At 42.3% G+C, this 27,769-nt stretch overlaps 1 long non-coding RNA gene across 2 annotated transcripts; it reads left to right on the top strand.

The window, feature by feature from the left end:
• The first annotated feature begins 22 nt into the window (after nucleotides 1-22).
• On the top strand, nucleotides 23-26,047 carry LOC123771153 (uncharacterized). Of its 2 annotated transcripts, XR_011228449.1 has the most exons (6): nucleotides 23-335; nucleotides 4,140-4,321; nucleotides 6,297-6,476; nucleotides 16,405-16,543; nucleotides 19,533-19,587; nucleotides 25,809-26,047. It is a non-coding gene; the product is annotated as an uncharacterized lncRNA (long non-coding RNA). The 2 variants fall into 2 exon arrangements; XR_006774451.2 differs by lacking the exon at nucleotides 16,405-16,543 and having other exon boundaries at nucleotides 144-335.
• The last annotated feature ends 1,722 nt before the right edge of the window (nucleotides 26,048-27,769 follow it).

Genomic DNA, 27,769 nt, shown 5'->3' with positions numbered 1-27,769 from the left:
CCTGCTGGGATTTTAAAATACAGCTGGAAAAGTCCATCAGGGCAAATGGGGGGGGCATTTGACAAGCCGCCGGCTTCCTGTCCTCACCGAAGCCACTAGTACCTCAGGTAAATTTAGGTAAAATCTTCCCCACCCGGACTATCATAGAAAACGTGACCGCAGCCACCAAGAACAGTAAGGATCAGCTGACGCTATAAACACACCGTCAGCCTTCACCCAGGGGAGACCCGCCACCATATCTTCGTGTAAACTGTACGTGTTACCAAGAACAAGAAGAGCTTTGACAAGCCGCTGGCTACCCGTTCCAGTCGTGGTCACTAGATGCTGGGCCTCGGGTAAATTAAACTCATCTATCCATATCTTGTGCTTGGGGTTCTACTACCCAAAATCATTTACGTCCTCTAATTACTCAACACAAAGCTGCTATTAGGACAATATCCAACTCTGGCCCCAGACATCACTCGATACCCCTACTCAAATCTCTGAATATGTTAGATATTAAGTCACTGCACATTCTCTCATGTGTATTATGCATATATAAAACGCTGAACTGTAATGCCAATCCTGACCTCAAAAGCTTCATTGAAGGTTGTAACAGAACCCATGAGCACCACACCAGAAACAAATACAGTTTTGATATTCCAAGAGTACGACTTAATCGAACTAGAAATGCTCTACAAATCAAGGGACCCAAAATGTGGAATGACCTTCCCGACCATGTTAAAGACTGTACCTCTCTCAACCAGTTTAAGATAAAAACTAAGCACTACCTAATAAATTCCCTGTAACCTACCTTACCCTCTATTGTCAACCCATGTCTGTTATTTTTAAACAATGTTGTTTGTCGACCTAATTATATTTGTGCTGTTTTTCTGCCATGTTCCCCCCGTTTTTATTTTTATTTTTATTTGTTCTCAACACATTTTATAGTTTAATCTCAATTAGTATTAAGTTTTACTCTTTAATGTTTTTCCTGCCCGAAACGCTCTGTGTAATAGTGGCTTTAGGCATTGTATGTACTAGCTCTATCTATAAATCTATCAATTTTTGTATCACCTCTTGTATGTATGTACTTTACCTGAATAAACATTTATTTATTATTTATTATTTATAAGGTAAAATTGAAGCATTTCCAAATTCTTAAACACTGATAAGAGTCCTGTGGCGCATCACCCTACTTTACCATTTGTGTAATTTCACACAAAACTTACATTTCACAATGTTTTCATTCAAATTTTATCAAAATTTACCAAAGGGCCACTATCTCCTTAGTGGCCTCGACGGGGACAAGAAGCCGAGGACTTGTCAATGTTTCACTCATTGATTCCTTATGATTTCTCTATCTGGATTTAAACGAAATTAATCACTTAGCATTTACAGCTGTGGCAGATAGTCAGTTCCATGGGTTTAATTCCTGTTATCGGGGGACAGCAAGCCTGTGTACATATACACTTTAGGTTGTATTGACATCCCCCCCCACCCACCCAGGTCGAACTGCTAACCCTTCCCAAGATGTAACCCCACAACAGATGAACAGCAGCATTAGGTGATAGGAAATGTGTCTAGCCATTTCTGTCACACTCGGGATTCAAACATAGGATTTCTGATTGTGACTTGTTTAGCTTGAAGCTCTTGCCCTTTGTGTGCATTACATTTGACTTCTTGAAGAAGTGGATTAATATCCTTCATGAAAAAATTAGTAGGAGCTGTGAGGACAATTCGAACCTATGCTCTGGGTACTCCCAAGCAAACACCTTAGACCACTATGCCACGACAGCCAAAAGAATAGCAACCTGGAATTCTTTTGACCATGTCGTGGTGTAGTCATCTAAGGCGTTTGCTTGGGAGTAACCAGAGCGTAGGATCAAATCCTCTTCACGGTTCTCATTGAATTTGTCATGGTTATACCACGTTAAAGTGATTTTTTATGCAATATCCTTCATATTAATAATAATAATAATGTTACGTATTACAATACCATAGTGCTTGAATAATGGTACATTGATTGTTGTAAGAAAAAAGCTAAGAATTTTTTGTTGACAATGGTAGCAAAACAATAAATGGAACAAATAAAGTAGATAGTAAAGTTGCCTTATACTGATCCCCTACCCTGGCTGGTGACTGACCCCCTACCCTGGCTGGTGACTGATCCCCTACCCTGGCTGGTGACTGACCCCCTACCCTGGCTGGTGACTGATCCCCCTACCCTGGCTGGTGACTGATCCCCTACCCTGGCTGGTGACTGACCCCCTACCCTGGCTGGTGACTGACCCCCTACCCTGGCTGGTGACTGATCCCCTACCCTGGCTGGTGACTGATCCCCTACCCTGGCTGGTGACTGATCCCCTACCCTGGCTGGTGACTGACCCCCCCTACCCTGGCTGGTGACTGACCCCCTACCCTCGCTGGTGACTGATCCCCTACCCTGGCTGGTGACTGATCCCCTACCCTGGCTGGTGACTGATCCCCCTACCCTGGCTGGTGACTGACCCCCCCTACCCTGACTGGTGACTGACCCCCTACCCTGGCTGGTGACTGATCCCCTACCCTGGCTGGTGACTGACCCCCCCTACCCTGGCTGGTGACTGATCCCCTACCCTGGCTGGTGACTGACCCCCCCTACCCTGGCTGGTGACTGACCCCCTACCCTGGCTGGTGACTGATCCCCTACCCTGGCTGGTGACTGACCCCCCCCTACCCTGGCTGGTGACTGATCCCCTACCCTGGCTGGTGACTGACCCCCTACCCTGGCTGGTGACTGATCCCCTACCCTGGCTGGTGACTGACCCCCTACCCTGGCTGGTGACTGACCCCCTACCCTGTCTGGTGACTGACCCCCTACCCTGGCTGGTGACTGACCCCCTACCCTGGCTGGTGACTGACCCCCCCCTACCCTGGCTGGTGACTGACCCCCCCCTACCCTGGCTGGTGACTGACCCCCCCTACCCTGGCTGGTGACTGACACCCCCCTACCCTGGCTGGTGACTGACCCCCCCTACCCTGGCTGGTGACTGACCCCCCCTACACTGGCTGGTGACTGACCCCCCCTACCCTGGCTGGTGACTGACCCCCCCTACCCTGGCTGGTGACTGACCCCCCCTACCCTGGCTGGTGACTGACCCCCTACCCTGGCTGGTGACTGACCCCCCCCTACCCTGGCTGGTGACTGACCCCCCCTACCCTGGCTGGTGACTGACCCCCCCTACCCTGGCTGGTGACTGACCCCCCCTACCCTGGCTGGTGACTGACCCCCCCTACCCTGGCTGGTGACTGACCCCCTACCCTGGCTGGTGACTGACCCCCTACCCTGGCTGGTGACTGACCCCCCCTACCCTGGCTGGTGACTGACCCCCTACCCTGGCTGGTGACTGACCCCCCCTACCCTGGCTGGTGACTGACCCCCCCTACCCTGGCTGGTGACTGACCCCCCTACCCTGGCTGGTGACTGACCCAGTACATGTGATAAATGGAGAAAGGAAGATTGGATATGACAAGTAATAACACTTAACCTGTGAAGCACAAATAGGCAGTCTCACAATATAGTACTTGATATCGACTTCTGTGCCGCAAACAGTCTTTCGCCATACTTGGTATCCACCAAGTATGGCAGTCTCATTATGCCTGATATCTACCACCTTGTTGCAAATACTGTACTTATAAGATGTAGGAATAGGGAACATTGATGCAAAGGATTATCGCTGTATGAGTGACCTAAATCATAATAATCATTTAGACAAGGACTGTGCTTACAGTAGTTATTTAATGATCAGATATTACTTGTGAGTTGATAATATATTACAGTTCTGTTATTAACTCTAGAAACTACCTGAGAAGATGGTTTTATCAGAAAACTAGTTTACAGTGGTGCCTGACAGCTGAGTGGACAGTGCTTCGGATTCGTAGTCCTGATGTTCCGGGTTCGATCCCCGGTGGAGGCGGAGACAAATGGGGATAAAGTTTCTTTCACCCTGATGTCTCTCTTACCTACCAGTAAATAGGTACCTAGGAGTTAGACAGCTGCTACAGCTGCTTCCTAGGGGTGTGTAACAAAAAGGAGGCCTGGTCTAGGACCAGGCCGCGGGGACGCTAAGCCCCGAAATCATTACAAGATAACCTCTCTCTGTGTTCATTTCTTTCAGGTTTGGGATATTGGCCTGAGATGTGCGACTAATAGAAGAGTCCATTTAATATCACCTTTTCCTGGTCCCTATGGACCAGCAATTGGAGTATTATGTGCATATGAAGTGACCATGCAGAGGGACTTAACAGAAATTTAGTTGGCCATGAAGTAGTTGTAAATTATTCTGCTAGTATTCAAAAGGTGAGGCAATGCAGTATTTTCCCTTAATAAAAATGAAAATACAAATATCTAATCAATGTAATATTATTATAAAAATGACAATGAATGTATGTAGATTTATGCTTGAAAATAAAATGTTTTATTTTTGGCAAGAAAACATTTGTGCTTAAATATCAAGTCGGTGAGAAATGTCAGTGACCGAGCCTTGGATAGGAAGTAAATTTTTGAGAGGTAGTGAATGATAGATATTTTGTGATGTCATATAGAGATCCTTAATACCTTTTTAGTAAAATGATCAAGATATACCTGTATGCTGTGAATATGTTTCTTTTGTGGTGGTAAAGCTGTCTGTCAGCAAGAGTTGTCACAAAAAATAAGGTACTGTACTAAATTTGCCAAAATTAACGTAACTGAGTGCCCATGAATAGAAAATGGGACAGCCAGTCAATTTTGTGAGCTATGATTTATAGTACATCATATTTTGACATTGGGGACTTTGTCAAAATACGATGTGTTATACAAGAGGACAGGTTAGGTAAAGTTGGCAAGATAAATATTTCCTAATTATTACCAATGTTCTGTTATTTATCTAGAAGGTAAGAGCCAGCATGTCTAACTTTTTAAAAATAGATGTTGGAAAAGATTTTTGTTCACTCTTAGGAAGTCTTTTTTTTTTTTTTCAATTGGCTCTGCAACATTACTTGAGTCAGGCAAATAGCTGTCTCCATGTATACACATAATCAACCTGTCTTCTCCCTAAATATATCACATTTGTTATGGAGTTGACCAATTCATTAAAAATGTGATTAGTAAACATTACAGCACCAGTAATATTGACATTTCCCATCACAGCCTTAATAGGTTAAGTGGGGTTGCTTGGTTTCATATATCTCTGATCAGGCAAGAGAGTTGCATTTTCATAGAGTATCAAATTGAGTGAATGGGCTAGCATAGTATACATGCATACTATCCTATCAACTTATGGAACACTTCTGATCAGGAAAGGGAATGCTCTTAGTCTATAGCATTTATGGATCACACATCAGAAAATGAATAAACGGCAACATTTCGGTCTGTGCTGGACCATTATTATTGTCCAAGTTGATAATGGTCGAGGAAGGACTGAAACATCATCGTTTCTTCATTTTTTCTGATGTGATGGTTGATTGATGAAGACTAAGCCACCCAAGAGATGGCATGGGCATGAATAGCCCGTAAATCTGATGTGGGGTTTGGTCATCATATCTTCGGCCACATTATTGTGTCTCATCGTCTGTATTTAAGGGTCCTGTAGTACAGTGGTCACTGACATGCAGTCAAAAATCCTGGGTGAGATTCCCAGGCCTGACTAGAAATGATTGGGTATTTTTCTTTTCATCTTATGCCTCTGTTCACCTAGCAGTAAATAGGTATGTGGGAAGTTGAGCAACTGTTGTGGTTTGCATCCTGGAGAAGGTCGGTAGTTGGCCTAGGGAGGACTTCAATAAGTCTGCGAACAGGCTTCTCAAACACGCAGGGTATTGTGTCAATTTCTCATACATACCATATACAGTACATGCATAATATCTTGTCAGATATACATAAATATCTTGTCAGATATATTGTATATAGTATATCTTGTTAGATATACATATATATCTTGTCAGATATACATATATATCTTGTCAAATATACATGAATCAATTTTGCTCAAGAAGGGGAGTTTATCTATAGCAGTTGTTCCCAACTGGTTAACCATATTTGGAACTTGTATTTTAAGTACGGTATATCTCACTTGTCGAGAATTAGTGGTAAGTTATGAGTATCCCATTTAGGAAATATTTAAATCAGTGTTTTAAATTAAAAAAGTGTGGCAGGGGTCACAGGTCTTTTGAGTTATTAGAAAATAGTGTTTTTTTGTCAAATGTTTGGGAATTACAGCTCTGTAGTATTCAAAAAGCATGCCAACAGTCATACTTTTCATAAATTTTACATTTATTAAACAAATCTCCCACAGAAACATGGGTTGTTAGATCAGACACTTCTGAAGAAGAGCATCAGGAACTACACTTACGGGCTATTCATGCCTGTGCCATCTCTTGGGTGGCTTAATCTTCATCAATCAATCCAGAACTACAGTGAATTTCCACGAGTGAGACATTATACACTCCTACCTGGGAAGTCTCTCAGAGCCCAGGTAAGCACTGAAGAGCTGTTAACCCTTGGGCTGTGCTCCTGTTTATACCATGCAACACCCAGGTGTGCATAAAATAAAAAGAATTCTAAAATTTGTTTGTCCTAATAATACAGGCCATTCACTTTAGGAACATTCACTTTATGAACAGTCATCTAAATGAACATTCTCTGAGGGTCCCCAGTACCCCCTTCATGTATTAAATCATTGTATAGACTTGCAGGAGTGTTCCTTTGAATTTTGCAGCAGCGCACTGAAACATCAGAGCGGCAGCTACGTGGTAGAGTATTGTATAAAAGCATCTGCTGAGCTCACTAGGGAGACAGGCCAAGTGAATCTATTTGCTACTTGTACCTGGTGGGTACAAATACTGTAGTGAGTGTGTAACCTGTGTAGTTACAGGATGAGAGCTATGCTGGTGGTGTTTCGTCTTCCCAGCATTCTTTGTCATACTGTATAACATGAAACTACTAACTTTTTGGCTGCCTCCACTTTCTCACTGAACTTGTTCCAACCGTCTACCACTCTGCTTGCGAAAGGAAACTTTGTAATATTTTTTCAGGCACCTTTGTTTACTTACCTAGAATATATGAGTTGTTCATGAGGTTGCTAGTTACAGGAATTCCTGTTTGTCAATTTGGTTGATTCTTGCTATTATTTTGTAAGTGGTGATCATATCGCCTCATTTTCTTCTATCTTCTTGTCATGTAATTCCCCAGCATAGCAGAGGAAACTGCCTCTTCCTACTAACTTTCATGTACATTACTCTGCATATCACCTATACGCCAGCCAACCCAGACTTTCCACCCAGACGTTTGTCTAGGAAACACCCACTGTCACCCTCCACCCAGCCCCAGTGCCCCATGCAGGTGTTTTCTGCCGGCTCTGGTTATCCATGGGTAACTAGCCGTTACGCTTCCGGCCTCCAATTGCAAGCCTCATTGACAAAGGATGTGACATCACCAGCAGAGGTATAAGTACAGTACTGTACTTCTGACCTCGCTTTATCACTGTAATTCTCTCCAAGTGTTCTTCAGATTTGGCATATTTAAAGCCCCTCTCCTCATAACTCTCGTTTATCATTTCTGGAAGCCATTTTGTAGCATGCCTTTGCTACAAAAGTGTTTTGTTGGGCATTTCTTTATTTTTTTTTTTTGGGGGGGGGGATGCATTTGTGATTTATTTTTGTTGGGTGTTTTGGATTTTTCTTTGTCGAGCGCTTGCCACTTTGTTAGAGTTTTTTGTTGGTGTTTTCCACTTTTTTTTGTTGGCCGTTTGCCATTTTTCTGTTGGGTGTTTGCCACTTTTCTGTTGGGTGTTTTGACTTCTTTTTGGGCTTTTGGCATTTTTTGGTTGGGTATTTGTCCCTTTTCTGTTGGGTGTTTGGCCTTTTTTTGGGCTTTTAGCATTTTTCTGGGGGGAGCCCCGTCGGCTCCCCGGAGCTTTACCGGCTGATATGCTAATGTCAGACTTTGGCATCAGTCATGTGTATGGAGTTCTAGGGCCTACCGGGGACCACGAGCCAGAACCTGGCCCCCTCAGAGAGGCAAGGGGAGCAATGGCCTATAGAAACCCCCGTGTGGTTGGAAGCATTCTATGTCTGCCATCGACCGGGTCAAGCATCCAGAAAGGTAAGCATTCCAAAACAAACCCCTGTTCTGGTGAAAATTGCTACCTAAGCCGAACTAGTGAATAGAACTCTTCAACAGAAAACACGGAAACTAGTATGACGTCATACGTCACCGCGCCGCTGTCTGCGCAGCTCCCCCCTCCCCGGGAGGGGGAAGGGGGAGCCCCAGACCTCCCACGCCGGCTATCCACCCATCAGTTCTTCGGCTGATGCTATAGGCAATGGTTATGTGCTCCGGCTCCAGTGGTTGTTTCAGCACTGTACCTAGAGTGTGGTGTCTGTTTTCTAGGTGGTGCGTGAGCCGGGTGTGATTCTTCAGTACTCGGGCTGCATGCGCCTAGGGTTCCCTTCCCTGGGTGCCCTGTAAGTACTGCCCTTGGGGCTTGGGGCCACCTTCCACAAGTTCCTTGGGTCCTGCCCCTGCTTGGCCGTTTACCGCTTGGTTTTCGGCCGCTCTTTGTGTGCTCGGGTGTTCTGTCTCCCTTGTTCGCCTTAGAGTAAGGGGCAGTGTTTGCACTGGTGGGGCGCGGGGTACTGTGCAGCTTGTCTTTACCAATCATAGCGGCCGGCTCTGTTCCGCTTGGGTACGCTGTCCTCTTGCGGGGTTTTCTTTTTCTTTTGTTTATATACCTGGTGGGGGGGTCTGCCTTCGTTCTTGCCCCTTGTGTCCCTTGTGTTCTGAGTATTTCTGGTGGTACCCCCTGCTAGGTCCCCGTGAGTGTACACGTCCCGGGGGTTCAGCTCTTAGAAAGTTGTTTGGTAGCTTGGGTGCCGGTTAGCAGTACCCTGCCTGGGATTACCTGAGCGCGAGTCCTCTTAAAGTAAACGCTCGGGACCCTGGGAAACCCCTGGGGGCGCGCGGGTCCGATGGATGTGACCCCAGAGCCCCCCCCTCGCTTCCAGCGAGTTTGAGGGTTGCTCTCACCTTTTGTCTCTGGGTGACTCTCTGTTTTGCCTCCGTCTGCTGCCTGTGGGGTCGGTGACACCTTCGACCCGGTGTCCTGCGAGTTTGGCCAACCCATGCTGGAGTCGTTCAGGGGACCCTCCTTTTTTAATGTTGAGGTGTGGGGGTTGTAGGGTTGGTTCTGTACTCACCTGGTGAGGCTCCTGGCTGTGCTTGCAGGATTTGAGCTCTGGCTCTTGGGTCCCGCCTATCTGGTAGAACTTGCGGGATAGTACCAGTGGAGTGCAGTGGTGCTATTGGCACTTTTGGGGAACACTGTATTACCATCAGTGGTCTGTGCTTGTTACACGACCTACTTGCGAGCATAAGCCTTCTTGCTGGTTCGTCCATGGACTTCCAGGGCGCACTGGCCTGTTTTCGTATGGCAGTTCCGGCCCGTCCTGGTTGTGGGGGTATGTGGGCCGGTGGACTGCTCCTAGCAGCTGCCTGGTGGGCCATCCTCTGGCCGGTCTGGCCTGACCTTGGGCCGGGCTTGAGGTGTAAAAGAGCTCCCAGTACCTCATCCAGCAGGTATCGAGCGGGGTTTCTCCGCCGTCGGTCGCCTGGTGCAGGTTTCTGGGCCTGCAGGGTTTTGTCGTGTCTCAGTTGGCCCTGTCTGGGGTCTGCCTGCTCCGTTCTCTGCCTTTGCAGAGGGGAGTTGCTATTTACATGTTGCATGTTGCAGTGGTGCCTGTTGCTGCTGCTGCTGCACGTGAGCATTGGTACCGTGTTTCACGGTGGCGTGTCCTTGTTCCTGTGTCCGGTTGTGGAGTGGCGCTTTGCTGCCGTTTTGTGCCTGGGGATTGCGTGGGGTTTTTGTCCCTGCCTGATTGTCCACCCCTGGTTGTTCTTCTGTTTTTTTTTTTGTGCTTCTGCTCTTTCTTCCTGCCACTTCTGCAGCAGGAATGTTCTGCGTGTGTTCTTAGGCGTTGGTCAGCCTGTGTCCTGTGATGTGCTTCTTTGTCTCGGTCTGTTGCAGTTGTTCGTGCCCCTTGGTTCGGGTCCTGTTCTGGCGGCGACCCTTCCGCCTTCTTTGGTTTTCCTAGCTTGCCCTGCCGGTTGTTGTTGTTTTATTTTTTGGGGGGGTTCTTGCGATGTCTCGCATCGGACCCGTCGTTTCTGAACTCCTGGCGGGCTTGCATGCTTCGGAGTTTTTCTGTTCGGCAGACGTTCCATCTCCTTGTGCCGCCTGGGTTTCGGTGGTCGCGCCCGAGATCTTCTCGCGGCTCCGCCTTTTTCCTGGGCTCGGGGGGGCCTTGTCGGGGCTGCTTCTGTTCTGCCTCGTGGTCTCGCCTCCGGTTGGTGGTCGGGTGGCTTCGTGGTAGGTGTCCCACCTGCGTGCTTTCTTGGCGGCAGTATGGGGTATTTTGGCGGTCCTTCCTTTTCCTGTCCCTTCTTCGGTGGGTCCTTCTTGTTGGCTTGGTTTACTCTCGGCTTGGTTTTCTAGTGGGGGTTGGGGGCCGTCGTCTTGCCACATACTGTCGCCTCTTTTCGTGCGGCGCAGGCGGAGCCGCTTCAGCTTGCTTTCGGTCTTGGTGTTGCTTCTGCACCGTTAGTCAGCTGTCTTGTGCGTCATTTCACCTCCGGCCTGTTCGTGCGCCGCTTGCACCATCCTGGTCTCTGGTCAGCGTGCTCTGTCTTCTCCTCGGTTGGTAGTGCCCCTTCGGTTCCGGTGTGTTTTTTCGTCGGCTCTTTCCTTTGGGCCTTTGCCTCTGGGGGTCGGTTCGCTGTGTTTTCTTGCTCCTTCGGTTTTAGCGTTTTGGTTGTTTGATGGCAGCAGTCTCCATCTTTTCTGGCGCGGGGTGGGGCTGCTGCATTCTGGAGGGGTCCAGGGTTTGTTGGTGCTTTGTTGGTCGGGCCGGGGGTGTGTCGTTTTTGTGTTCAGTGGCGGCCCTCTGCTGTTGTTTGCGTGCCACGGCGTTTGGGTCCGGAGCGCGTTTTGCGTTGATCCGGTTCTGTTCTTCCCGGTTCGCGGGTGATGGTGTCCCGGGTGGTCAGCCGTGTTCTTGCGGCTAAGCTGCCTGTGTTCTTCCCTCATGCCTGTGGCGTTCGTGGCTTCGCTGCTCTCGCTGCCGTCTGGGCGACGTGGCCTTGCAGTCTTTCGGGCATGGATTTTTGGTGTTCGTGCAGGGGCCTTGCTGCTCGTGGTTCTCGTGTTGTTCCCGGGATTTTCGGGGCTGTGGCGCCTTGGGTTGGCGTTTGCTGCCGGTTGTCTCGCCTCCTTGGGGGGTGCGTGGTGTCCGCCTCCCGGTTTTGTCCCTTTGACCTTCCTCTGTGGGTAGTTAGCTCCGGGGAGCCGACGGGGCTCCCCCCAGAAAACCAGCGTTGAATGTAATGAAACGCCATTTTCTGGGTGAGACCCGGAGGCTCCCCGGCAACCCTCCCTCCCTCCGGTCGGCGTTTTTCGCGTGTTTTGACATCCAGCCTCAGAACTGATGGGTGGATAGCCGGCGTGGGAGGTCTGGGGCTCCCCCTTCCCCCTCCCGGGGAGGGGGGAGCTGCGCAGACAGCGGCGCGGTGACGTATGACGTCATACTAGTTTCCGTGTTTTCTGTTGAAGAGTTCTATTCACTAGTTCGGCTTAGGTAGCAATTTTCACCAGAATAGGGGTTTGTTTTGGAATGCTTACCTTTCTGGATGCTTGACCCGGTCGATGGCAGACATAGAATGCTTCCAACCACACGGGGGTTTCTATAGGCCATTGCTCCCCTTGCCTCTCTGAGGGGGCCAGGTTCTGGCTCGTGGTCCCCGGTAGGCCCTAGAACTCCATACACATGACTGATGCCAAAGTCTGACATTAGCATATCAGCCGGTAAAGCTCCGGGGAGCCTCCGGGTCTCACCCAGAAAATGGCGTTTCATTACATTCAACGCTGGTTTTTTGTTGGGTATTTGCCTCTTTTCTGTTGGGTATTTGCCACTTTTTTTTTGGGTGTGAAGCATTTTTTTATTGGGACCTTTTTGTTGGTTGTCACTTTTTTGTTGGGCATTTTGCAAACTTTGTGTGGGTTTTAGGTAATTTTTTTTTGGCTTTTACCACTTTTCTGTTTTTGGGTGTTTGGCCACTTTTTTGAGTATTTGGCACTTTCTTGTTGGGCATTTGCCACTTTTCTGTTGGGTGTTTGCCACTTTTTTGTTGGCCGTTCCTTAACATTTATTCGCATTGAATTCCATTTGCCACATGATGCTCCAAGCACTTACTTTATCTAGATCAATTTGAAGGGCATGACAGTCGTCTACATCTTCTATCTTCCCCAGTATCTTAGCATCATGTTCATATAGTTCTGTGTTCCTTCTGGTAGATCGTTAATGTAGAAGATTAACATTACCGGTGCAAGAACTGAACCGTGTGGTACTCCGCTTGTAATATTCCTGCGTCAGATACATTGTCTCTGATTACTGCCCTCATCTGCCTATTGGTTAAAAAAAATTTCATCCATGTCAGAAGTCTCCCTGTCACCAACCCAGCATGTTCCAGTTTCCTGAACAGCCTCTTGTGTGGGACTCTGTCAAAAGTCTGTTTTAAGTCCAGATAGACACAGTCAACCCAACCATCTCTTTCCTATAGAATCAAGTCGGCTCTATCATATAAACTAAGTAGATTTGTTACACTGGATCTTCCTGTTCGAAAACCATATTGTCTGTTTGTCTGTTTATATGTCATTACTCTCCAGGTGTACTAGTACCCATTTGATTTGAACTATTTTGTCTAGTGTTTTGACTACCATGTTTGTTAATGATATGGGTCTTTAATTTAAATGTTTGTTGTTTTATTTATATATATACAAGAGTTCTTACATTCTTGATAAGCAATAGCATGCATCGTGTTTCAGGCAGATTCTTCATCCTAAGTTTTCCCACGGAATATGACCCGCCAAATCGTTTAACAACCAGGTTCCCATTCACTGCTGGGTGAACAGAGGTTATAGGAAAGGATTGGCACCCAGTCAATCCTCCCTGGCCAGGATACAAACCCAGGCCGATGCGCTCATGAAGTGCTGGGTGAGTGCTTTACCACTGCACCACAGGGACTGCTCTTCTTCTTGTAAAAAATGGTAGCCACAGTTTTTCTCGGGTACCATTTTTATAGATTGGAACAATGTTTGCCTTTTTCCATGTACTGTATCTGCTAAGATTCCTGTGTATAAAGGTGTCTTTAATATTAAATGGAGTGTTAACTATACCTCAAGTCTCAAGTCAAGTCATTCTCAAGTTGATTGTGTTTCACAGTCGACCTGAGAATGGTCCAGGATGGACTGAAACGTCGTCATCCCTTCACTTTCTAGTGTGTGGTTTGGGCAACATATTTCGGCCACGTTATTGTGACTCCTTGTCTGTAAATGGAGTGGAATACTCAGCTCAGTTGCACATTCTCGCAGCACCCAAGGTGAAACTCCAATTAGTCCAACTGATTTATTTGTTCCTAGCCCCTTGAGTAAGGTTCTTCACATGTATTTCAGCATATATGGATGTCTAAAGATGAATATTGTATAGCATTCATACATAAACTCTCTGATGCTTTCACACAAAAAGGAAAGATGGAGAAGCTGAAACTGAACCTTGTAGAGGCAAAACGTCGAAATGAGAGCAGGAAGGAAGAAGAAATCCAATGTTTTTCTACACAGTGATAGGGGGTAGGCAAGCCAGTAAAATGGTACAAAAAGGCAAACGAACAAAATCATTAGAGAAAGGGGAAGTGAAGAACAAGGAGAGAGAGTGAACATGTTCCTGAAAATTTTATACACCAACATAGATGGAGGGATACAGGTGTAGGTGCCAGACATTGTTGCACGCACAGAGACAAAATTGAAGATGATATTTTAAATGAGGTTATATTCCCAAGGGGCTCCTAAGTTTGGAGACGGGACAGAAAAATCAGGAAAGGCAGTGGCGTGGCTGTGCTGGTGAAAGAACACCTAACGGTAAACAAAATACTGTATTAATTGTTAATTCACGAGAAGTTAACATAATAGCACTAGAGATCTGCAATCAAGATGATAAACTAATAATCATAAATGCTTATAGTCCACCACCATGCAACACATGAACAAAGGGGAGCTGAACAATAAATGATAAGGTCTTATAACAATAATGAAGAGATTATGGCGAGATAAAGATAGGTCACGACTGTTGGTAGTCGGCGACTTAAACTTGAAATCCATAGACTGGGAGGTACATGAAGCTAGAACAGAGGACTTTTGGACCTGTAAATTTGTAAACATCATCCTGGAAACATTTATGTATCAACACGTTAAACAAGCTACAAGGATGAGGGAAGGGAATGTTGCCTCCATGCTGGATTTGATAAAGTATTCACCAGGAAAGAGGAAGTGATATTTAACATTCAGTACCTCTCTCCCTTGGGTAAAAGTGACCATGTCTTTTTGGGATTAAAGTATGCAATGTGTTACAATCAGGAAGAAAATGTGGAGGTTCAAGCAGTTGAAAAACCTGATTTAAGGAGAGGACATTATGGGGGAACTTAGAAATTTCTTCAAGGGATTTGACTGGAAAGACTTGCAGTTAGACAAGGAAGTAAACAAGATGTATGTCAAGTTTTGTGAAATATATGATAAAGGCACACAAGATTTTTATACCTAAGCAAAGATGCAGAACTAGGAACAGGATTGGTTCCACAGAAATTGCTAGAGGGCCAGAGACCAAAAGACACAAAAATGGAATCAATATAGGAAGAGGTCAAACCCCCAAACATACCAGTGATACAAAGAAGCAAGAAACAACTACACGGCAGTGAGGAGAGATGCAGAAAGAAATGTGGGGAAAGGGATAGTGGACAAATGTAAAACAGAACCAGGCCTATTTTATAAAATAAACAACAACAAATTGCAGGTAAAGGATAATATTCAGAGCTTGAAAATGGGAAACAAAATCTCGGAAAATAAAAATAGAATGTGGGAAACATTAAACGAAAAGTTCCAAAGTGTGTTTGTTCAAAATGAAGTCTTCAGAGAACCAGGCACGATAAGAATTCCAGAGAACAACATAGAACACATAGAAGTGTCTAGAGATGAAGTGAAAAAATGCTCAAGGAGCTAAGTAAGAACAAAGCAGTTGGGCCAGATGGAGTTTCACCATGGGTTCTGAGAGAATGTGCACCTGAGCTTGGCATTCCACTTCAACTGATTTTTCAGGTATCCCTGTGTACCGGAGTCATTGCAAATGTGTGGAAAAAGGCTAACATAGTTCCAATCTACAAAAGTGGCAGTGGGGAAGACCACTCTTAATTATAGACCTGTATCATTGACAAGTGTAATAGTCAAAATATTTGAGAAAATAATTAAAACTAAATGGGTAGAACGCATGGAGGAAAACTATTTAACAGACAAACGGTATGGTTTTCAATCTGGAGGACCCTGTGTAACGAATTTACTCAGTTTCTATGATCGAGCAATCGATCGACAGAGATTTTACAAGAAAGAGATGGTTGGGTTGACTGCATTTATCTGGATCTAAAAAAGGCTTTTGACAGAGTTCCACATAAGAGGTTGTTCTGGAAACTGGACCATATTGGAGGAGTGACAGGTAGGCTTCTAACATGGATGACAAATTTTCTGACTGGCAGAAAAATGAGGGCAGAAATTAGAGGCAAAGTATTGGACTGGAGAAATGTTAAGAGTGGAGTACCATAGGGTTCAGTTCTTGCACCAGTAATGTTCATTGTCTACATAAACGATTTACCAGATGGAATATAGAATGACATGAACATGTTTGCTGATGATGCCAAGATAAGAGGGAAGGTAAGAAACTTATGTGATTGTAATGCCCTTCAAGAAGACCTGGACAAAATAAGTATTTGGAGCACCACTTGGCAAATGGAATTGAATGTGAATAAATGGCATGTTATGGAAAGCGCGGTCTAAGGGTTAAAGACTTCTGATAAAGAAAAAGATCTAGGGATGGTTCTAAATAGAAAACTATCACCTGCGGACCCCATAAAGAACATTATGCGAGGAGCTTATGCTGCACTTTCTAAGTTTCAGAATTGCTTTTAAATACATGGATGGAGAAATAATAAAGAAAATATTCACGACTTTTGTTAGACCAAAGCTGGAATATGAAGCGGTTGTATGGTGCCCATATTTTAAGAAGCCCATCAACAAATTGAAAAAGGTGCAAAGACATGCAATAAAATGGCTCCCACAGCTGAAGGATAAGAGCTATGTGGAGAGGTTAGAGACATTAAATATGCCAAAGCTAAAAGATAGAAGAAAAAGAGGTGATATAATCATTACGTACAAAATAGTAATGAGAATCGATAAAAATGATAGGGAAGAATTCCTGAGACCTGAAACTTGAAGAAGAGGAGGTTATAGATTTAAACTAAATTCATTTTCGCAGAGTGGTAGACGGTTGGAACAAGTTAGGTGAGGTGGTGGTGGAGGGCAGAACCATCAGTAATTTCAAAGCGTTATATGACAAAGAGTGCTGGGAAGACGGGACACCACGAGTGTAGCTCTCATCCTCTAACTACACCTAGGTAATTACACATGTTCTGATATTCTAAGAGTCTTTATTTTATTATTTATTTAGTGTTATTTTATTTGTTTAAGATGAGGGAGGAAGTTCTGATCAGTATTTCATCTAGGAATTATGTATTGTGGAGCTGGGTTTTCATAGAGTAGATCGAGGCTCTTGGACCATCAGCTGTGGGAGTGGGGTGTCCCATCTTGGAGTAATTTTTCTAGCATTGCGTCTTTTTAACATTTGGATTTCGTTGCACACCCTGTTGGCTAAGTGCGGTAGTGATATTAGTGGTTTTATATTCAGTTTATAGCGCTTGTGGATTGTCTGATCATACAGTGGACGGTATTTTGCAGCTTTTCTTATTGGCTTACTTAGCACTGCTTGTCGTTTGTACATGTTTTCTTGATGGTATGTAGTGTTAACTGGAGGATATTGTAGATGTGGCTGGACTAGATTTTTATTCAAGTGAAGCTGTATGTTTATAGTGAGACTTCAGAATCTTCTCAGTTTTTCTAAGACTGCATTTGCTTTGTATAGGCTATCCTTTATGTGATTTTTTACATGTGTTTGATTGATCTTAAGCCCCCAGTGTTCTGGCCACTTCTGCAGAAGTAGGGCATGCTTGTTTCGGCTGTGATACACAACATGGCCAACATGAACCTCAGTCCTGGCTTTGTTGCCGTCAACTCTTACCTTTCACAGTACATATGTAAATGCTTTAACCTTCTTAACAAATGTGACCTGACTTAAGCGTTTCACTTGTTTCTTATATTTACCTCTTTTATTCTTACATTTCCTCTTATCTTCATCATAATCTTAGAATCATTCTATTTGTTTACCTTATTCTTACATTCATTGTATTCTTACATTTATCCTATTCCTACATTTATCGTATGCCTACATTTATCCTATTCCTACATTTATCCTATTCCTACATTTATCCTATTCCTACATTTAGCCTATTCCTACATTTAGCCTATTCCTACATTTAGCCTATTTTTACATTTATCTTAGTTTTACCTGCTCCTCACCTCTCATCTTACTCTCTTACCTTGTATATTTGCCTGTTTCTCTCTTCTATTACACGACTTGATAACGGTCCAGGACGGACTGAAACGTCATTGTTTCTTTACTTTCTGGTGTGTGGTTTGGTCATCATACAGGTATGATTACAGATACAGATCATTAGTGGGATAATATGGCGCCTAAATTTTGTATATAATTCTGTCAGATACTGTGAAGCACAACTTAATGGTTTGAATATATACAGATTGGCAGTAACGCAAAGCCTGAGGACATATGGGTTGGGGTAAGTCAATGTTAGCAAAGTTTGAAAGTCTTCATTAGCCTTGCTTCTATTCCTTATACGTTACATTTTCTGTTTCGAGTAGCCTTACTTGATGTAACACTTCGTTGCATCCTGTACTATGGTGCCTGTGATGTGCAAAAGTGCATTGTGTTGTGAAATTTGGACTGTGCTCATGCTGTAAGCTTGCAGCCTGGAAAACAACAGATGGCAAAAATGTTTCATTTTGTTAACAAAAAGCCAGGGATGGTGGCTCAGTTAATCTGGATAATTGTTGATGATGTCTCCACTAACAATATTGTTAGCCCTTTGCCCCACATTTGGTAAAAGATTCCCAACATTGAGTAAATATGTTTCTGGTGTACTGACTGTCATTGTTTTTCATGGCTCTATTACTGGCCATTAGCACCATGTCGTGTTCATAAATCCCATGCTGCACTTTGGACTGTAGCATGCAATATTAGTAATGTTACAATATAACCTCTTAGCTATTTCTTTACTTCATACTTCTGAGTACTGCTGCTCTTTTGCAGCAGTATCTCACTAGATGCGTTACTATTTCCTTCTGTGTACTTTTTGGGCTTAAATAGTGAAATCTGGGACACAGGATGCCTCATTTCACTCAGTGGCTTGGCTTGATGAAGTTGGTGCAAAGGGTACATCACCTGGGCATTTTTGGCTAGAGCAACTGCAAGCTTTATGAACATGTGAATAACATGTACGTTGTGATGTATTGGCAAATAGGATTTTTTGAAGCAGCAGTAAGAACTTGTTAGATTTAGAGGTTAACATTTGCTGTGTTTGATGTTGAGAAAGTGTGACAATATTTGGATATATAATACATTGCCTAGAGTGTGAAAAGAAATAATAAAGGTCAATATATTAGGTTTCCTCTTTGGCTGTATCATTAAGATTGGTTTCAATGCCTTTTATAGATGTGAAAGGACCCCACCAAGGCAGTATGGTTTGTGGGTGGGCTTAATTTAGTTTAATCAGTATTTTAATATCCTCAATATTTGTAGGTAATTGAGATTTTATGCTCAATTTTCTTAGAAAACCAAGTATGGCCAAGTTAAACTTGAGGAACTTGTGCAGACTTTGTGAGAAAGGTATCTCCCACCAATCTATAGATAAAACATACGAAAGGTTGTGTGGACCTTGAGAGCTATGGGTTGAGTTGATATAAACTGTAGTCATAACTTCATCTAGTGTTTTGTCTGCTTGGACTGCTGCTGGTAGTAGGTGTCATTTACTAGAAACTAATGCCTTTGTTGTCACATTTGTTTCCTACTGTGCCAGATATGAAATTGTTCTTGACATCTTTACAGTGCTTTAGTACTGTTAGGTCCATGTTCCAGTTTTTAGATATGTAGCAAGGAAACAATTTTAGTTATTGCTTAAGTTTTATTAGTCTATCTGTGCACAACTTGTGCATTTAATTTATGGCAAACATTTTTAAATTTGTTAAGCACAGAATGTTATCTGTAGACAATAGAGTACAGTACACATTTTTGTAAAGGCACATGCAACATTTGTAGTGTTAAAATTACTTCACTGGTTACAGTATGAGGTTTGTAATGATCTCTGCTTCTTTAGCACATGTACTTTAATGTTTATTCAAAAAGCTTGTGGCCTATCTCAGAGTTAACTGTGTGGTGTAAATTATAGTTTGTATACTAATGCATTAAATTTTCAGGTTGAATCTGGAAATGTTGCCTGGAAGACATTCTAGCAAGTTCAAGCGTTTTCAGGTTAGTTAATTTCCATTGGTTATATGGTATGTGGTTTGAAGATTAGATATGTTTTGATAACTGATATTTAGTAAAATCTTTATAATGATTTCTAAACAGTTTTTGGTATATTTAATTTCCATTAACGTTTAGTTACAAAACAAGAGGCAATAGTGTGAAACGAATTCTGGTTGACACCTAGTATTTGTGGGTTAAGGCAGAACTAAATTCATTGGGTGGTTGTAGAACCATCTACTGAAATCAGTAGTTCTTCAGCTTATAATAATGGGTTAAGGCAGGTGTCTAACCAGAATGCTAGTCACACCATTGCACCTCTAGTCTTCAGATCACATATGATTAAATATTACTGGTTCCTAAACCAGTAGTGTAATACTTTGATCAGGAAGTAAATAAACTTAGGGACACACCGAGACATTTTATTATCCAAGATTTACAAAGCGGGGGGGATAAACAAAGTATCTTAAGATACGCTGGAGCCAGTCATACCCTTCCTTGTATTTCTCCCTCGTTTAAATAGTATTTGCAGTAACGATATAATCATTTTGTGTTTAGTTATTATGGGCATAATATACTAGGTGTAGCTTTACAATGTGATGTAACAGGCATATCTTTAGTTTGTCTTGCAAGGAAAACTAAAGATGTCTTAGCCTAAGATATGCCTGTTCCATCACATTGTAAAGCTACACCTAGTATATTATGCCCATAATAACTAAACAGCACAACAAAATGCTGATTATATTTTTACTGCAAGTACTATTTAAACAAGAGGGAGAAATTCTTAATGAAGTAACTACTTAATGAAGAAAATCTTTCCGTGTTCAGCTTTGCAGCAAACATCTTCATCCCCCTCAATTATTTCTTGCCCTCCACACCTGTCAGATGAGAAGGGTAGAATGATCATACATCTATTTCATCAATATAAATTAAAAGTATGCCTTTTGATTCACTTAATTGACAAATGACATGCCAAGTCTGACTTACAAATTAGTTCATGGTCAATACTTTAGCAATTTCCTGTCATTTTACAACTATTACCTTAAATGACCAACAAAACTGTTAGGCAAACTTATTAAATCTTTGTAAAGTGATAAAACTTTAGAAAAAAAGCTTGGTTCTCTTTTTTACATCTGTTCAACATTAACCATCTCTGGAAAACTAGGTAATTGCAACCATTTGAATGATGTAGCCCTTTAACTACCTAGTCAGGCACAACCATCTGAAATGCTTACATCACCCTCGATGTTACAAGGTAGTGGTAGTACCCAGCACTTTGGCCAGGTGCCAATCTAACTGTAGTAAATGTGTACCTGGTCAAGTTTTTTCATTCTAGTGGTGGGAAATATTAAGGACCTGTTCCAAACACTATGCATGCTGGTGCCTGTACAATGTAGCAGAAATCTTCTCTTGGGGCCCCTTTTACAAATTGCCAGCCATTAGTATTTCCTACCACAAACAAAAATTAACTAGACAATAAGTCTGATGCACTATCCACGTACTCTGCCCAACAATCCCATCACCACTACCATTAGTAAAACAGCCAAGAACATTATACCAACTGCCATTATGCTGCAGGTAAATAAAAACTAGTCGTACAACCATCAATGAGGATTTTTAACAGTTACAATCTGGCTCTAGCATACTCAAATCCCAGACCCCAGGTGTGCAAGACAATCTATTAACCAAGCTTTAGTAGTCTTAAAAAGCAAATTTTTTCCAGAAGCTGCACTCTGCTGCAGAACTATCTTCAAATTTGGTAGTAGGCTGCTGCTTCTAGGAAACATAGGTTGCTCCTTGAGGTTACCTTGAGGTGCTTCCGGGGCTTAGTGTCCCCGCGGCCCAGTCGTCGACCAGGCCTCCTGGTTGCTGGACTGATCAACCAGGCTGTTAGACACGGCTGCTCAGCAGCCTGACGTATGAGTCACAGCCTGGTTGATCAGGTATCCTTTGGAGGTGCTTATCCAGTTCTCTCTTGAACACTGTGAGGGGTCGGCCAGTTATGCCCCTTATGTGTAGTGGAAGCGTGTTGAACAGTCTCGGGCCTCTGATGTTGATAGTTCTCTCTCAGAGTACCTGTTGCACCTCTGCTTTTCAACGGGGGTATTCTGCACATCCTGCCATGTCGTTTGGTCTCGTGTGATGTTATTTCTGTGTGCAGGTTTGGGACCAGCCCCTCAATTATTTTCCACGTGTAAATTATTATGTATCTCTCCCGCCTGCGCTCAAGGGAGTACAGATTTAGGCTCTTTAGTCGGTCCCAGTAATTTAGATGTTTTACCGAGTGGATTCTAGCAGTAAAGGATCTCTGCACGCTCTCCAGGTCAGCAATTTCTCCAGCTTTGAAAGGGGCTGTCATTGTGCAGCAGTACTCCACTCTAGAGAGCACAAGCGTTTTGAACCATATGCTCAGGTGAATGCAGTTTCTCACAAAAGTATGGATGACAGTTTGTAAGCTTTAAGTTAAAGTGACTGAGCAGGTTGATCATCTCCACATTTGATCAGAAACCCTTATTTATGATCCAAGACCAGCAGCCATTTCCTTACTCTCCGCTACACTTGACAAAGTTCCTCCCCAACACCACCCAAAGGAACAACATTCTACAGCTTCTGCTATCACAAAAGACCAAAGATTTACCTTGTTCAAGGGTAAAGTATTTAACCTAATGAGAACCTTAAAATGTCTCAAAAAAGTTTGTAAACTACCCTTAAACAGACTAACAAATAACTATCCACTGGTATTTTTTGGGAAGATCAAAGCATGCAAGCATGATAAATTTAAAAACAGCACCACAGCTTTTTACCAATGGGCAACAAAATTAGCACTTAGTTTTTATACAAATGTATAATTTTTTTTTTTTTTTTTTTTTTTTTTTACTAGCCATGGAGCAAGATTGTCTAAATAACACCAGATAGTTTTACATTCATAAACCCAGGATTTTACTTTACACTAAAAGACTGCACAAAACAATCTTTTCTACATAAGCAGGCATATCACAAACTTTACAACCCTTTACACATTTTATCATTCAAAATTAGCAATACAAAGCCATCAATCATTTTTTAGTCATTATCCTAACAAATGTTTCAATAAATGAAGACATTTAAAGGATAGCCCCCCATATTTCTGACTCTCGCCTAACTCTATGCACAAGTTAGTTATCTTGAGATTTCGGTGCTTTAGTGTCCCCGCAGCCCGGTCCTCGACCAGGCCTCCATCCCCAGGAAGCAGCCCGTGACAGCTGACTAACACCTAGGTACCTATTTTACTGCTAGGTACCTAGAGGCATAGGGTGAAAAACTCTGCCCATTGTTTCTCGCCGGCACCCGGGATCGAACCCAGGACCACAGGATCACAAGTCCAGTGTGCTGTCCTCTCAGCCGACCAGCTCCCAAGTTTCATACGTTTGCAAAACTTCAAAATGCCTATTGTATTAGGTGAACAGAAGTACTGTATTAGGTTACAAATGCTCAACCATTTCCATCCTATCTACTGTTCAAACCCACGATTACAAACAGCTCGGACTCGCTTGCGATGAAAGCATCTGATAATGGTAATTTTATATTCCTACATTAACAACCTTTACTTTATGGTTAGTTTTGCCAGTGAAGTCATTAATATACTAAATATGGTTTTTCAAAACTTTTACATCAGATATATTCATAACCTCATTCAGTCCTAGATTTTTTTTTTAAATGTAATAAGTTTAATATTACAATTGCTTGGTAATATGGACTACAGGTTATTTTATTTTCAAATTAGTTTTCTATTTTTCCTAGAAACATTACCATTACTAACCCTGAGTTTATAATGCATAATAAAACTAGCTGATGCTTGCAAGTAGGATCCGACATCCATCCTGTACTGTAGTTAGCCTGCCGATACCTTCAGCCACCATACTCTGCAAGAGAAATTATTTACTCGGCACTTATTGCCATCCTAGCTTGTGGCAAAACCAATAAGTATGTTCTTGTCCCAACCAAGGCACAACATATCTAGTACAGTATATGCACCAATGCAATCATTTGCCCTCCCCCCTCCCTAATTAGAGAGATTTTAATAGTTAATTACTAATGAAATTACTCTGAACACTAAAGCACATAAGCACCATGTACACTTATACTAGACAGTAAGCAAGTAATTATCAAAAAAAGGCACCAAACCAGGATTATACTAAAGAGGATTTTAATATAATGAGACATTGGAAATTATACAACCCTCCTTCCCCCCCCCCCCCTTATACAGTACTAATACACAGGACTTAACTCGTTCAGGTAACAATCTGACTTTAGTATGCTTATGCTTTGCTTCATAGTCATCTATGGCAAATTTAATTACAGGACGAGAGCAACACTCGTGGTGTCTTCTATTTCAGCCACTTTCAAACTACCGATTGCTACACCCCACCACATTTTACTTGTTCCAACTAACCATTTGCAAAGGTTATTTTACTGTTATTTCTTAGTTATCTAGTTTAAATCTATGGCTGATTTTTCCTTCAAGTTAAAGGTTTGTAGTTTTAATTCATTGTTATTTGGTATGTAGTGATCACATTGCCTCTTCCCATCTTCTAGCTTAATGCCTCCAACCTCTTAAATGGTTTGTGTAACCAAGAGTACTTTGTATTTGCAGTCAAACTGGAAAAGTTGCAAACTCCAAATGCAAATACTAAAATACAAACTCCATACAACTGCTACACATTTCAGCTTTGGTTTCCAAAGGTTGAACAATTTGTATTTCATTATACATGTACACTATTTAAAACACTTCAGATTTGAGAAGTACAGGCTCCTCACACAATGTTGTGCGCTCCTGTGGTGAAAACCATTTACAACCATCCCTACAGCGTCTAGTAAGATGTTATCAAAAGAAGGCAAACCAGGAAAGCTATGTAACACTATCAAATGCACAAAATCAGAAGGTGCAAAGTGGCACCAAACCAGGAAGGCAGAAGGTGCTAAATATTACCAAGGATGCCAATACTAGAACAAGTATCAAAAGTATCCGATTTGCCAAGAATTCTATCGAGGGACAAGCGACGGTCGGAAAGCAAGGATCTGTCAAAAGCCTTTATTTTACGTCTAGTGATGCAGTTAATCCAACCATACTTTTCCTGAAATCCATTTCTACAAATTTAGTAAACGTTACAAATGTAATCAAAGACATCAAACCAGAAAGGAAATGTTACAAAAGTATCTTACATTGAAACCCATACTGCTTTTCCTCTGCTCTACCATTCGGTATCAAGATTTAAAATATTACAGACTATTAAAAATGATACAGGTCTAATTAAGGGGTCTTCCCTGATGCCATTTTTGTAGATTAGAACCATGCGTGCCCTTTTCCTCCACATCTGCTACAGCACACGGATGCCTGAAAAATCAATTTAAATAGAATGCCGAGCTCAAGCGACCACACCTAAGCCAAGATGAAACTTCTGCTTACCCAACTGCTTTGTTTCTAAACTGAGCACTTCTGCCCCCACTATCCCTAGACTTGTGTGCACTACATTCACTGGAATTCTTATATCTGGTTCACTTCATTTCACACACTTGCAACCATTCGCTGCATTTCACACATTTACTTTCCCCATTTTCCTTTCAATTTAAATTTTTTAAATCTGCCTTAAATTTTGGCCATTCTTCACTATAGTTTGTCTTAGTGCTGGCATGTTTAAGGGTTTGTACTCTGCCTATTTTTTTTTTTTTTTTTTTTTTTTTTTTTTTTTTTTTTTTTAGTTATCCCTCTTTCAATTTGTTGAACCAATCATTTCCCATTTCATTTGTAGTTTTAAATTTTGTGATTCATTTTACAAAACTTTACATATTTCTTGCCTATTGAGAAGTCTTGCCAATCAAATTCATTAAAGATTTTTCCAAATTCTCCCATGGTGTATTCTAAAATCATGTTTTTCCAAACTATATTACTCTTTAGATTAGAATGCATTGCATAGTTCATTCCCGAAAGAACTGGCCTCACCCCCCCCTCCCAAGGGCAAAATGGTATCTAAAACCCAGATCTTCCATTTTCTTTCCAAGTACCAATTTTAACATTGAAAGAACTTTCCCCTTCCCTCATAGCCTGCTTAACATGTTTATGCACAATGTCTAGGATTACATTACAAATCTATGGGTCCAAAAGTGTCCTAGATTCATAGGCCTCCGTCTCTGGATTTAAAGTCACCATCACTGACTACCAACATGCATCTTCATCTCAAATCCAACAGGGGCCGTGACGAGAGTTCGAACCTATGTCCAAGATGATCCCAGACCCTGCCTTCATCGACTGAGCTACGACATGGTTAAAATAATTGCAACCGGGAAATCCCGATTTACCGACGGATCCTGCAGTCTCTCCGAGACAAACCAATCCCTCGTGGATGTTCATTTTATGCATCATGCTATTGTGATTTGTGTAATTTATCTTCATCCACTAGTGCTATAATAAAGATTGGTATGAAACTTATTATCCAGCACCTCCATTGTCCACAAATTGCATGACTGGGCTATATGCCTTTATGATCAGTATCAACCTAATTACATATTTAGTGCCCTTATGTCAACTTCATGTTTTGGCCATTAACCAGTGTGGATGATTAATAACTTATCCAAATAATTGTCCAGGATCTCTATTTCTCATCATGCAAAATTCTACTCAAGTTGCAGACATCTTTACAAGATGTATCACTAGCCCAACAGTTTTATCTATTCCTATCACTTCCATGACTTTCATAGATCCTCATTTTCTTTGCAACCTATTAGTATGAACTTACTTTGACTGTCTTGCACCAGTTCTTGGTGCGATGTCTTCCTTTTCTTGCTTAGTCTAATGTCCGCTGTCTTTATTACTGCCATTACCGACTTCCTCTACTACCATTTCCTTATCCCTGGCCACTTCTACATTATTGCAGAGTCTGCAGCACCCTTGAAAGAAAGGAGGGTGATAAAATCTTGAACAGGCTAAAATTAAATAATATTAAAATTTGACCCCATGTACCCGAACTCTTAAATGGTAACTAAATTAGGACTATGGTTCAAGTTTTGAATGGACAAATTCTACAGTTAAATAGTACAGGCATGACATTTTAAAAGAATTTATAGTATAATTAGTCAAGAGCCCAAGAGAGTCAAATCTGCCAATGTCATATAGAGTAAGGTCACCAAGTACAGCACAGTATTAGAGAAGACGAGACTAAAGACAATAAGCACTAGTAGCTTTGGAAGCTAGAGCTACCGTGAACCAGACTGAAGATTGTCTAAATATATTTAATCTTTCCAATACCGTTAGTCATTTTGCTATAAAGTTCAGGTATAATGGGGCCCACACTAACCTTTCAACCACAATTACAGTTTGCTATAAATTTTGGCTTTCAGTACTCGTCCTTAAGTCCTTAACATTTAAGCTTCCCTTTAGTTAATACTCATTAATCTTTATTTCCCAAGGATAGTTTCCCCTCTTATTATTAGGTACAAATACACTGCAGTATTTCATAACTGGTTACTGCCAGTTTCTACCCACCATTAGGTTATGTTAATGGGATAGTCTTTACACTTTGTAATACAAAAAGTTTAAGATATTTCATTTACAAAAACGCCAAATCCAGATTTTCAGGAACACTGCATAAAGTACACTTAAGTATTTAATACAATATTTTACAGTAACATTCTTGTAAGGATAAGGTTTACTTGCCAGTTTACAAGTAGGCTTACTGGTACCGTTATATACTTTTAGACCATCCACTATTCAGAATAGCCGAGGAAATGGGGTAGTGGTAGAGGAGTTTGGCAACATTTATGTAGCTGGTATGCAATGAAACATAATCCAGGAACTTTAATTCTAGTAACCATGCCTGACATCGTGCATGTATGACATGCAAGATGGGCAAGTCGGTAGTCTAATAACATTTCCTATGCTACAGCTTGTCCAACAGTTGTCAAGTCACAAACATTAACTATTGTTTGACCCTAACAAGTGGTCCCATGAATAGTAACCATCCCATCAATATAGCGAGCTGCTCCAAGGCTTAAGGATACCCAACGTTAAATTATTATTACGTCTACATACGTTGCACCATTCACGATGATTGCCAAAAGTGTACACTTTTTAGAACTGAAGCAAGCTCCATTTATGCCTTGTCTGACTACATGACTACCATGTACTATTGAAGGTCACATCCTTAACGCAACA

This window comes from Procambarus clarkii, chromosome 14 (assembly GCF_040958095.1).
Source record: "Procambarus clarkii isolate CNS0578487 chromosome 14, FALCON_Pclarkii_2.0, whole genome shotgun sequence".
Taxonomy (NCBI): Eukaryota; Metazoa; Arthropoda; class Malacostraca; order Decapoda; family Cambaridae; genus Procambarus; species Procambarus clarkii.
Note: the sequence above shows the minus strand (reverse complement) of the source record. Positions and strands in the feature narration are given on the sequence as shown.